Source organism: Bos indicus x Bos taurus, chromosome 3 (genome assembly GCF_003369695.1).
Source record: "Bos indicus x Bos taurus breed Angus x Brahman F1 hybrid chromosome 3, Bos_hybrid_MaternalHap_v2.0, whole genome shotgun sequence".
Classification (NCBI taxonomy): domain Eukaryota; kingdom Metazoa; phylum Chordata; class Mammalia; order Artiodactyla; family Bovidae; genus Bos; species Bos indicus x Bos taurus.
This window is the reverse complement of record NC_040078.1, coordinates 35913835-35927794: the sequence shown is the minus strand read 5'-3', so window position 1 is coordinate 35927794 and position 13960 is coordinate 35913835. Positions and strand designations below refer to the sequence as shown.

The following is a 13960-nucleotide window of genomic DNA, read 5'->3' as shown; positions in this document are numbered from 1 at the left end:
CTCCAGGAGTTGGTGATGGACAGGGAAGCTTGGCGTGCTGCAGTCCATGGGGTCACAAAGAGTCGGACACGACTGAGAACTAAACCGAATGTTCCATTGTATATATGTACCACATCTTTATCCATTCTTCTGTCAACGGATATCTTAAACCCCAAAATAAAGCATTTTAATCTTATAGTACAGTACTTTGGAAAATACGGTAGTACAGTAGAATAGTTGGCATACAGGAACTGGCATTGAATGAAAAGGCAGGAAGAGTTACTGACTAGGGGAGGTGGGAGATTGTAGAACTTAAGGATTGTCAGCAATAAAAGACAGGTCAGGTTGCAATTTCACTCATGCTGATGATAGCATCTTTGAAAGTTCACAACTTGAAGTTTCTTCAAGTAATGTAGAAGACTTACTGTCTTTGATTGTGAGACCTTCTTCAAGTAATGCCCGTTGTTTTACTTTTACTTCCAAATCTTGTGCTAGTTCTTGTTTTGCAAATTTTACTCCAGGGAGACAAAGGGAATGGCATTCTGGGAAATGTAGTTCCATTTAACCAAATTGATATGGCACAGTCCACCACAGTCCCAGAGGAAAAGACTAATCATTCTTTGTTCATTAATTCAAGCAAGAACTTCATTGTGCCAGTGACACTCTAGGTATTCATTTTGCAGGGCTTAAAACAGCCTTAATGAACTTGAGTAGTGGGATATATAAGTGAATTTCAAACACCTAAATCCATAATTATAAACATGGTAGTGTAATAATGGAAAATGAGCCCATGAGAGAAAATGACAGAGGAGGAAAATGTAAATTCTCAGAAAATGCTTTGCTAAAGAATGATATCTAACCTGAGACCCGGAAAAAAGTTCAAGACAATGTTTCAGAAAACAGAGAAAGATATTTCACAATGTCTTGAGAGGAGTTGAGGACACTTGTTACAGCCTACTCCTCACGTGCCATTTTATCTAGAATCCCAGAATTTTAATTTAACCCTCCACTAAAACTTGCGACGTCAGGGTTACCACCCAGGCCCTAATCCAAGCCTGAATCTAAAGTCTGGTGGTTAACTCACAGTCTTCGTCTCACTTGATCACTCACTCGATCACTCAGCATTACTTGTGCAGCAGATCACCTCCACTTTGAAACATTTTCTTCACCTGGCTTCCATTGTTTGTCTGTCTACTAGGATGTGCCGTGCTCCATGATAGCAGGGCTTTGGCCTGTTCACTGCCATATCTCTAGTGGCATGGACGATGTAAGTGGAGAGTAGACACTAAGTAAGTACTTATTGAATGAATTATACTCTTTTTTAAATTTTTTTACATTCTCTCCCATTGCATGTTATTATAAGACACTGAGTATAGTTTCCTGTGTTATATAATAGGTCCTTGTTGGTCATCTATTTTATATATTGGAGTGTGTATATTTTAATCTCAAACTCCTAATTTATCCCTCTTGCCACCTCCCCTTTTGTAACCATAAGTTTGTTTCCTGTGTTTGTGAATGTATTTCTGTTTTGTACATACGTTCATTTGTACCATTTTTTTGATCCACATATAAATGATAACATATTTGTCTTTCTCTGTCTGGCTTGTCTTAGTATGGTAATCTCTAATATGATAATATGTTGTTGCAAATAGCATTATTTCATTCTTTTTATGGCTGAGTAATATTCCTTTGTATATAGGTACCACATTTTTTTTATCCTTTCATTTGTCGATGAGATGAACACTTAAGTTACTTCCATATCTTGGCTATTGTAAATAATGCTCCTATGAACATTAGGGTCTATATGTCTTTTTGAATTATGTTTTTCTCTGGATCATATAACAGTTCTATTTTTAGCTTTTTAAGGAACCTCTGTACTGTTCTCCATAGTGACTATACCAGTTTACATTCCCAGCAATAGTATAGCAATCCCCGCACCCTCTCCAGCATTTATTATTTATAGATTTTTTGATGTTGTCCATTCTGACTGGTGTGAGGTGACACCTCATGGTAGTTTTTTTTTTTTTTTTTTTTTAATTACTTTTCCTTCTGGGCTTTGCGCTCTGCCTCCCTCTGCTGCTGCTCCATCATGGCCTGGCGTCACTTCTCCAGTTCCATGTTGCCCTGCTCATAGTTGGCTTTCCGCTTGTCCTCGAATGTAACTGGTAATTTTTTCTGAGGTTCCTCTTCTTGTGCTTTCTGATATGAAGGCAGAGTTCCATTAATGGAATCAATTTGCTTTCCTCCTCTAAAAGATGGAGGGACAAGCTCAGGAGGTAAAGCCAGCGGCAACGGCTGTCCAGCTTTGGCCATATCAGTGAGGTGCATCGCAAGGATGAACTCCTCAGCTTTCAGCTGTCCGTCACCATCGATGTCAGCCAGAGTCCATATAGTAGCTAGCTGAGTTTGAGAAAGATTTGACTGAAGAAGAGCATTTCTAGCTTGAAAACCTGAGAGGTATCCACTCATGCTTTTGTCAAGACTATTAAATTTTTGCCGATATTTTAATCTTGAAGGCTGAGGAACTGCCCACTCTGAGGTCCCAGTCTTGGGTGAATTCCCTGAGAGGGAAGCAGTTGAGGAAGTTGAGCTACTAGATCCTAAATCAATCAGAGACTGGGCTTTCTGTATATTAGCACCACCAAATCCTCCCATCATCAGACTGTAGGATGACGTATGAGGCAATGTTGAAGAAGAATAAGGAATGGATAAAGGCTGAATGAGACTGACGGTTCCATTTGGTAATGATGAAGTGCTAATGGAAGGCACTAGGGGAGCAGCCATCAATAGGGAAGGGAGGGTGGTCCCTGAAGTCGCCGAGGACAAGGGTGGTGCTATGGGTGCAACTGGAGGCAATGACTGAGGAATGGACAGATTGGGCATGCTTCCCATTCCAAAACGAGCAGAAATTAATGGAGAGAACATAGGAGGCTGTTTCATAATAGGAGGAAGAACCACCGGCAACTGTTGGCCTTGAAGCTTTAGTTTGATGAGTTTCATCGCTATGGAGAACTCTTGTTGATCCATCTTCCCATCCTTGTTCAGGTCTGATAAAGCCCATATTTCAGCTAAAACGGGAGCCGGCAGGCCTGACTGTAAGAAAAAGGTACGGGCTTGATCACCTGTTATGTAACCTCCCGAAGGTTTGAGGTTATCAAACTGCTTGTCATGTTTAGTCCATTCTTCGGAGGTAATAGCCCACATGTTTGGCCCTCCATTCATTGCTGTGGGAAACTGAGCCATCATGGTCCTGAATTTTCCTTGCTAACGCTCAGCCATCTGACATTCCGCACCAACCATTGCCAAGGAGGAAAACCAACTCTGTGAAAATAAAATGGGGCCCCGAGGAAGCGGGCGGGTGCCCCTCAGGGCTGGTTCGCTTCTGCCCGCACCCCGAAAGTGAGGGGGCCAGCCGCCGCGTCCGCACCTGCCCGAAGAGGCCGCGGCTAGGGGTCCAGGGTTTGGCCGCGGGGAAGAGGCAGCCCGGCCCCGGCTCCTGGCCGTCCGCCCTGGCCGCGCCGCGGGGGCAGGAACCCGGGGCCGGAGGTTTCCGCCCGGCGCCGCCAAGACTGCCAGAGGCCTAGTTCAGGGGCCTCCCGGGTTCCCGAGGGCCCGTCCGCGTCGTGCGGGGCGCGCAGGCCCGCAAGCCTCCCCGCGGCGGACACCGCAGCGCCCGCACCTGCCCCGCCCTCATGGCAGTTTTGATTTGCATTTCTCTAATAATTAGTGACATTGAACATCTTTTCATGTGTCTTTTGGTTATCTGCATGTGTTCTTCAGAGAAATGTCTATTTAGATCTTCTGCCTGTTTTTGATTGGGTTGTTTGCTTTTTTGATATTGAGGTATTTGTATATTTTATTTTACTTTTTGTTGAAATATGGTTGATTTACAATGTTATTTTCAGATATACAGAGAAGTGATTCATTTATATATATGTAAATGTAAATAGATACTTTTTACATTCTCTTCCATTTCAGGTTATTATAAGATGTTGAGTATAATTACTTGTACTATACAGTGGGTCTTTGTTGATTATTTATCTTATATATAGTAGTATGCATATTTTTATCTCAAACTCCTAATTTATTCCTCTTTCCTCTCCACATCCTCTCCAGTATTTATTTGTAGTTTTTTGCTGTTGGCTATTCTGACTGCTGTGAGGTGATATCTCATTGTAGTTTTGATTTGCATTTCCTTAATAATTAGCAGTGCTCAGCATCTTTTCATGTGGCTTTTGGCCATCTGTGTATGTCTTCTTTGGCTAAATGTCCATTTATGTCTTCTGTCCATTTTTTAATTTTTATTTTTATTTTATATTAAGCTGAGCTGTTTGAATATTTTGGAGACTAATCATTTGTCAATCACATCATTTACAAATATTCTCTTTGATTCTGTAGGTTGTCTTTTTCTTTATGGTTCATTTGCTGTGTTTTGAAACATTTTATTTTAAATTTTAATTAGGTCCCATTTATTTACTTTTGTTTTTATTTCCATTATTCTAGGAGATGACTGAAAAAGATGTTGCTGTCAATTTATGTCAAAGAGTGTTTTGCTTGTTTCCTTTAAGAATTTTACAGTATCCAGTCTTATATTTAGATCTGAATTCCATTTTGAGTTTAATTTTGTGTATGGTGCCAAGGAGTGTTCCAATTTCTTTTTTTGTTGTTGTTGTTTTTACAAGTAGCTGTTCAGTTATCTCAGCGCTTTTATTGAAGAGACTGCCTTTTCTCCATTGTGTATTGTTGCTCCTTTTGTCATAGATTAATTGAACACATGTGCAGGCTTATTTCTGGGCTTTCTGTTCCACTGATCTGTATTTCTGTTTTTGTGCCAGTACCATACCACTTTGATGACTGTAGCTTTGTAGTATAATCTGAAGTCAGGGAGCCTGATTCCTCCAGCTCCATCTTTCTTTCTCAGATTGCTTTGGATATTTCAGGGTCATTTGTGTTTCTATACAAATTAAAAATTTTTTTTGTTCTAGTTCTGTGAAAAATGCCACTGTTAACTTGACAGAGATTGCATTGAATTAATAGATTTCCTGGGTAGTATAGTCATTTTGACAGTAGTCTTCCAATCTAAGAATATGGCATATCTTGCCATTTGTTTCATATCAGATTTCTTTCATCAGTGGCATAGTTGTTGGAGTACAGGTCTTTTGCCTCCTTAGTAGGTATATTCCTATGTATTTTACTCTCTGTTTTTTAATACTCTGGCTAGGTTTGTCATAGTTTTTCTTCCAAGGAGCAAACGTCTTTTAATTTCATGGCTGCAGTCACTATCTGCAGTGATTTTGGAGTTAATAAAATAAAATAAAAGTTTGTCACTGTTTCCATTGTTTTCCCATTTATTTGCCATGAAGTGATGGGACCAGATGCCATGATCTTAAGTTTTATGAATGTTGAGCTTTAAGCCAACTTTTTCATTCTCCTCTTTCACTTTCACCAAAAGGCTCTTTAGTTCTTCTTCACTGTCTGCCATAAGGGTGGTGTCATCTGCATATCTGAGGTTATTGCTATTTCTCTTGGCAATCTTGATTTCAGCTTGTTAGTCATCTAGCTCGGTATTTCACATAATATACTCTGCATGTAAGTTAAATAAGCAGGGTGACAGTATACAGCCTTGGGGTGGACATACTCCTTTCCCTATTTAGAACCAGTCCGTTGTTCCATATCTCATTGTAACAGTTGCTTCTTGACCTACATATAGGTTTCGCAGGAGGCAGGTAAGGTGGTCTGGTATTCCTCTCTCTTGAAGAATTTTCCACAGTTTGTTATGATCCATACAAAGACTTTAATGTAGTCAATGAGGCAGAAGTCAAAGTTTTTCTGGAACTCCCTTGCTTTTTCTATGATCCAATGGGTGTTGGCAATTTGATCTCTAGTACGTCTGTCTTTTCTAAATCCAGCTTGTACATCTGGAAGTTCTTGGTTCACGTATTGTTGAAGCCTCACTTGAAGGATTTTGAGCATTACCTTGCTAGCATGTGAAATGAGTGCAATTGTGTAATAGTTTAAAATTCTTTGCATTGCCCTTCTTTGGGATTGAAATGAAAACTGACCTTTTCCAGTCCTATGGCCACTATTGAGTTTTCCAAATTTGCTGGCATAATGAATGCAGCATTTTCAGCCCATCATCTTTTAGGATTTGAAATAGCTTAGCTGGAATTCTATCACCTCCACTAGCTTTTCTCATAGTAATGCTTTCTAAGGCCCACTTGCCTTCACACTACAGGATGTCTGGTTCTAGGTGGGTGACCATACCATCATGGTTTTCCAATTTCATTAGACATTTTTGTACAGTTCTGTGTATTCTTGCCCCTCTTCTTAATAGCTTCTGCTTCTGTTAGGACCTTGACATTTATGTCCTTTATTCTGCTCATCTTTTCATAAAATGTTCCCTTGGTACCTTTAATTTTCTGGACGAGATCTCTGGTCTTTCCCATTCTTTTGTTTTCCTCTATTTCTTTACGTTGTTCACTTAAGACTTTCTCTCTTCATGCTCTTCTTTGGAACTCTGTGTTCAGATGGGTGTATATTCCTTTTGTCCTTTGCCTTTTGCTTAATTTCTTTTCTCATCTATTTGAAGACCTCCTCAGATGACCATTTTGCCTTTTTACATTTATCTTTCTTGGGGATAGTTTTGATCACTGCCTCCCATACAGTGTTATGAACCTCTGTCCATAGTTCTTCAGGCACTCTGTCTATCCCTTGAATAGGATCAAGATCTAATCCCTTGAATCTGTTTGTCATTTCCATTGTACAATCGTAAGGGATTTGATTTAGATCATACCCTGAATGGTCTAGTGGTTTTCCCTACTTTCTTAAATTTAAGTCCAAATTTTGCAATAAGGAGTTCATGATCTGAGCCACAGTCAGATCAAAAACCCAGTCTTGTTTTTGCTGATTGTATAGAGCTTCTCCATCTTTGGCTGCAAAGAATATAATCAGTCTGATTTCCGTATCAACCATGTGATGATGTCCATGTGTAGAGTTGTCTCTTATGTTGTTGGAAGAGGGTGTTTGCTATTCCCAGTGCATTCTCTTGGTAAAACTGTCATAGCCATTGTCCTGCTTCATTTTGTACTCTAAGGCCAAACTTGCCTGTTACTCCAGTTATCTCTTGATTTCCTACTTTTGCATTCCAGTCTCCTATGATGAAAAGGACATTTTTTTTTTAATGTTAGTTCTATAAGGTCCTTTAGGTTGGTTTAGTGTATAGTATGCAAGAGATTTGAGTATTAATTTTGCAGCCTGCAACTTTATCAAATTCATTAATGAGCTCTACCAGCTTTCTGGTGGCATCTTCAGGATTTTCTATGTATAGTATCATGTTACCTGCAAACAGTGACAGTTTTACTCATTTTTCAATTTGGATTCATATATTTTTTCTTCTCTTATTGCTGTAGCTATGACTTCCAAAACTGTGTTGAATAAATGTGGTGAGAATGGACATTCTTGTCTTGTTCCTGATCTTAAGAGGATATGCTTTCACCACTGAATATGATGTTAGCCGTGGGTTTGTCATATATGGCCTTTATTACATTGAAGTAGGCTCTCTCCATGCCCACTTTCTGGAGTTTTTATCAGAAATGGATGATGAATTTTACCAAAAGTTTTTTCTGCATCTGTTGAGATGATCATTTCATTTTTATTCAATTTGTTAATGTGGCATATCACACTGATTTGCAGATATTAAATATCCTTACAGCCCTAAGATAAATCCCCCCTGATCATGGCATGTGATCCTTTTAATGTATTGTTGGGTTTGGTTTCCTAGTAACGTGGAAGATTTTAGAGGAAGTTTTGGGGGAGTCTTGAGGTCAAAGATCAGACTGGAGTAGGTTTAAGAGACACTGGAAGAAGAATTAATGGTAGCAACTTTAACTGTTTTGAGGAACGTTGCTTTAGAGGAGACATAAAACAGACAGTAGCTAAAGGGAGATACGGCGTGCAAAGGAGCTTTATTTTTTTTTTAAGAAATTTATATCTTGATGGGAAGGGTCTGATAAAGAAATAAAACCTGAATTTTCTGAATGGAGAGAGAATCACTGGAGTGATGTCTTTGAGGACAGGAGAGGAATGGGATTCTATGCGTAAGTGAATTGGTGGGCTTTGAACAGGAGCAGGGATGGTTCATGTAATACCAAAAGGGAAGGATGTTGGTGCAGATGCAGGTACGTGAGTAGTTGTGGAAAAAGCCTATGAATGGCTCCTGTGACGTATCTCCAGTGCTGGTGTCTTTTCTACCCTACCTGTAAATGCTGGAGTGTCCCAGGGCTCAGTCATTGACTTGCTTCTCCAACATTCGTTTGCTAAGATGATCTTATTAAGTCCAATGACTTCAAATATGCTGCTCATTTCCAAATATTTTTATCCTCCCGTAACTTCTCAAACCACAGACTCATACCCAACTTCTTACCTGGTATCTATGCTTAGATGGCGAGCAGGCATTTTAGACTTTATGTATCTACAAGTGAGCAGTTGACTTCTCATCTCCCTTCCCAAAGCATCTGCTCACCCTTCACCATGTATGCATGACACCGTGCACTTGCATGACACCATTTAAACCAAAATGTTGACATCAGTCCTAATGATTCTGTTTTTCTCATCATTCCACATTCACACTGTAAATAAGGCTAGCAGTGACTTCAAAATATATCCAAGATCTCAGTACTTTCTTACACATCCTGTGGCATCATCCCAGTATGAGCTACCATTGTTTCTAATCTGGGTTATACGATCATGCTTTTATGATCTCTCTGGTCTCTCTGCATCTACTTTTGTCTCTTTAGTAAAACTTCCACCAATAAGCCAGAATGACTCTTCAGAATGCCACTTTGCTGCTCAAATCTCTTCAATGGATTTTTGAAAAAATAAAATCTAAAGTTCTTTCCATTATCCACAAGGTCCTAGGTGATCTGGTTCAAGATTAGCTTTCTCTCTCATCATCTGCTCACCTTTCCCTTAGCTCACTTTACTCTATAAACAGATCCACCTGCCAAACAAAGCACATCCCACCCCAGGATTCTGCACTGGCTCTTCTCGCTGCCTGCCATGCATTGCCCTGATATTCACATGGCTCCCTCCCTCGCTTCTTCAGGTCTGTGTTCCGATATTCTCCAGAGGGGACCTTCCATGGCGACCATGTCTAAAGTAACACTTTCTCTATCTCCTTCCTCTGCTCTGATTTTCTTTGCTGTATTTATCACTTACTGAAATTTTCATTTATATTCATCTGTCTCCCTGTTCTTGCCAATAAAAAGTTAGGCTCCACCAGAACTGAGCGTTGTGGTGTTTTACCACCACATACCTACAGCACCCACGCACATAGGTCAGTACTCAATACATGGATTGAATGAATGGGAGCTGTTAAAATTTGAAAACAGAAATGAAGTGATATGATCAGAATTGGATAAAGGCAAAAATAGGAGGAGGCATTGCAGCTGGGGGCTGGGCTCTTACAATAATCTCGGTGAGATAAGGTTGACTTGGTTGACTTGGTGTATGGTAGAAGCAATAGGGCTATTAAAAAGAGACTGATTTAAGTCTTCTCCCACTCAAAGTTGTACACCCCAATTTTGTTCAAGCTTCACTTCTCTGACCCATTTACAGATTTGGTCTCCTGGCAAAATACTTGTCAAATGTCTTGGCACATAATGAGAGAATGCTAAAACTGGAAGTAGGCACAGATATCATTAAATTTGATGCCTTCCTCCTACAGAAGAGAAAACTGAGCTCCAGAGAGATAGAGATTCCACTCAGAGTCTCTTGTTGGTGAAAGGAGCCAAGACTCAACCTGCTTTGCCTTATTCTCCTGTGCTCTTTCATCTCCCAACTCACTGTATTATAGAACTGTAAGAAAAAAAATGCATGTACTTTTTAACATCTTAAGGACTTTGAAACTGCTGTTTTAAAAATAACTTGCTATGTGATCACAAGTTCAAGTTTGGCTTTTTGCAAAACTTTAATTGTATTTTGGGCTGTGCTAAGAAGTCCCAAGAGAGTATATCAGGTTTTCACTAGAGTCTTTCTATTCAGTGGCTTCAGACAGTGGGGCAGCAAGCAAAGGCATCATTCCAAGGTTGATTCCCTATTTGCTTCATGGTCCTCCTGGATAGCTACTTAATGTCATCTTTAAGGCAGGATCTCAAAAAGCAGACTCTGTCCAATGTTTTAAGGAAAATGCAAAATAAATTGAGTAGTATCAGGAAACCAGCATGAAGAAAAATAAAGAAAATAACTTTTCCACACTAATGTAGATTCATTTCAACACATATCATTAATGTAAATTTTCACCTTCAAAGTGCCCAGGCAACAATATCTCAACATTAAGTGTAATAACTGCTGAGGGCACTTTCCCACCTCTCGACAAAACCTCAGCATGCTTTCCCTCCCTCCTTCATATATTCAGGTCTAATTTGCACAGGATTCAGAAGCACTTCACTCGTTCATGTAAATAGGCTGCTTGTTCCTGATGAGCTCATCACACAAAAGCTTCTTAAGAGCTTTCCTCTCCTTGGCAAGGTAATGTGTGATCCTGACACGCAGGGTGAGAAGAGAAAAGGGGTCATTCACTTGGGACTGATGGCCTGAGGAGCTAAAGAACACATGGGTAGAAGCGGTATTGTTTCTAGTGGCAACTACTTTCACGTCTACCAAAGTTTGTCTTTGGTTTGTACCCCTTGAACCTGAGCAGTGCAGAATCTGAACAGGTTTGAGAGGTGTGGTTTTGGCCTCCCTTTGGTTCACTTTGGGCTTCCCTGGTGGCTCAGATGGTAAAGAATCTGCCTGCAACCCAGGAGTCCTGGGTTTGATCCCTGGCTTGGGATGATCCCCTGGAGAAGGGAATGGCAACCCACTCCACTATTCTTGCCTGGAGAGTTCCATGGACCGAGGAGTCTGGCAGGCTACAATCCATGGAGGGCTCACTTTTTCTTCCCATGCTGCATCCTCTCTCTTCCAGTCTCTGCTGAATCTGTTTATTTTTTAGGAATCTGATAATATAAGGAAGAAAGTTGTTAGGGGTTAAATTGTCTCCTTCCAAAATTCATATGTTGTAGTTCTAACCTCCCAATACCTCAAACTCTGACCTTATTTGGAAATAGGATCCTTGCATAGGTAATTTAGTTGAGGTCATACTGCAGAAGGTTGGGACCCTAACCCACTATGACAGGTATCTTTATAAAAGGGAAATTTGGACACTCACAGGGAGAGTAGCATATGGAAATTCATGTCCCAAACCAAAGAACTACTATTAAACTCTGGGAGAGCCCTGGAACAGATGCTTCTCTGGGGCCTTCTGAGGGAACATGGCTCTGATCACACTTTGATCTTGGATTTCTGCCTCTAGAACTGTAAAGACAAGCAACTCCTACTGTGTAAGCTGCATGGTGTGTAGTATTGTTTTTACAGCAGCCCTTGGCAACAAAGGTCCGTCTAGTCAAGTCTATGGTTTTTCCAGTGGTCATGTATGGATGTGAGAGTTGGACTGAGAAGAAAGCTGAGTGTGGAAGAATTGATGCTTTTGAACTGGGGTGTTGGAGAAGAGTCTTGAGAGTCCCTTGGACTGCAAGGAGATCCAGCCAGTCCATCCTAAAGGAAACCAGTCCTGGGTGTTCATTGGAAGGACTGATGCTGAGGCTGAAACTCCAATACTTTGGCCACCTCATGCGAAGAGTTGACTCATTGGAAAAGATCCTGATGCTGGGAGGGATTGGGGGCAGGAGGAGAAGGGGACGACAGAGGATGAGATGGCTGGATGGCATCACTGACTCAATGGACGTGAGTCTCAATGAACTCCAGGAGTTGGTGATGGACAGGGAGGCCTGGCGTGCTGCGATTCATGGGGTCTCAAGGAGTCGGACATGACTGAGTGACTGAACTGAACTGAATGGAGGAATTTGTTGTTGAGTTGCTAAGTCATGTCTAAGTCTTTTGTGACCCCATGGACTGTAGCCCACAAAGCTCCTCTGTTCACAGAACTTCCTAGGCAAAAATACCGGAGTAAGGTTGCCTATTCCTTCTCCAGGGGATCTTCCCAACCTGGGGATCGAACCTGCATCTCCTTCTTTGGCAGGCGGATTATTTTTCACTGAGCCACCAGGGAAGTCTAATGGAGGAATGGCAGAGTGTTAATTTCCCAGGTTTAGCTCTGTCTCAAGCTATAGCATCCTCTGTGAGCTTCTGAAATATACATGGGATCATGTCATTGCCCAGTATAAAGCCCTCCAGTGGCTCTCACCTCCCTTATTACTGGGCCCTCAGGACCAACCCAGTCTGCCCCAAGAAGGTCTCTGACATGATCTCCTATTACTCTTTTCCTTATAACTCTCTGCAACCCCACTGCACCTTGCTTGCATACTCAGTCATGTCTGACTCTTTGCCACTCCATGGACTGTAGCCTGTCAGGCTCCTCTGTCTGTGGGATTATGTCCACAAGAATACTGGACCTTACTATTCTACGAACTCTAAGCACATAGATATTCACACCTTTTTTTCCTCTCTCACTTAAATTTGGTTTTTGTTCAAAACTAATTTCCTTGACCACCCTATGAAGAATAACACTTATTTTGCTTTTTTCCTTCTTCAATAACACCTCTCAGTACCTAATTCCATGTATCTCTTTATTGCTTGTCATCATCTGCAAGCAGGTAAGCTTCTCAGGCGTAGGACCTGGCAGGTTTGTTGTTGTATCCTCAAAGCCTTTGAATGGTGGAATACATCAAAGGAGCTCAATGTATATTTCCTGAATGAACGGAGGATTTGCCCGACACTTGGAGATATTATAATTTTAAAATTTCAGCAGCTATATTTCCACAGCATACTGGGCTACTGCTTTCACGTTCCTGTTACTGTGGGATTGATTCCACTTCCTATGTGTCTGAAAACACTCCTCCTTCTCTCATCCTTTCCCAGCACAGACTCCCAGGAAAGGCATTTCCTAAAAGAGAAAGGACAGAAAATGAGCACCTCTGAGGAGTCATTCCTCTTATTGTCGCCTATATCCTCTGCAGTCTGGAACACAACAAATAATGGACTTAGGGAATCAACAGGAATTTTTTTTTAAATTTTTTTTTAAACAAAGAACTAAATTTTAATCAACTAAATTTCACCAAAAGTAACCTATGCTCTTCAGGCGAACCTCCTACTTGGCTTAAAAGATCTTCAGTTTACCCAGTTGCTAAGATGGTCCCCAGTGATCGCGTTGTCCAGGTGTTCAGGCTGCTTATAATCCCTTCCTTCCCCTTGAATGTGAGGTGGTTTAGTAGCTCACTTTCTAAGGAATAGAATAGATCAAGGTGATGGGCTGTCACTTCTGAGATTAAGTATGAAGAGGCTAACTTACACCTTGAGTGCTCTTGCTCTCTCCCTCTTGGATGGTGCAATTTTGGGAAAAGCCAGCTGCCATCTTGTCAGTCAGTCATGTAGAGAGGCCCACGTGACTGAGCTTGAAAGCTGACTGTCCCCCACTTGAGCTGTGAGATGACTGTAGCCCTGGGTGACTGTTTCGAGGGCTTATGGGAGATTATGAGCCAGAGACCCCTACTAATATATTCCCTCCCTGATTCCTGGCCCCCAGAAAATGTGGGAAAAATAGGTGTTTGTTGGCCTCCATAGATAAGGGTTGGATTCATTTGTTACATGGATGTAGACAACTCATATACCATGTGCTGTGTTTGATTTGTGGTCATCAATTTTAAAGGACTGCTAATGTGAAACGTTACCTTAAGATGATTCTTTCAAAGGCAAATATACATACATACAAGAGGTTTTTTTTTTCATATCTGAATTTAGCCTGCAATGTTTATTTTTGTATATTAAATGGCCAAAATGCAAATATATGAAAGCTCTGTTTATACATGTTGCCGCATTTAAGCCTCATGTCTGAAAATAAGGTGCTTCATCACCCCATCTTAACTAAAGAGAAGCTGAGGAACAAGCAGTGTAAGCAGCTTGCCCAGGGTCATTCAGCCAGTAT

At 40.9% G+C, this 13960-nt stretch overlaps 1 pseudogene; it reads right to left on the bottom strand.

Moving 5' to 3' along the window:
* Positions 1-2027: 2027 nt before the first annotated feature.
* On the bottom strand, positions 2028-3366 carry LOC113889542 (annotated as a pseudogene).
* Between the last annotated feature and the right edge of the window lie 10594 nt (positions 3367-13960).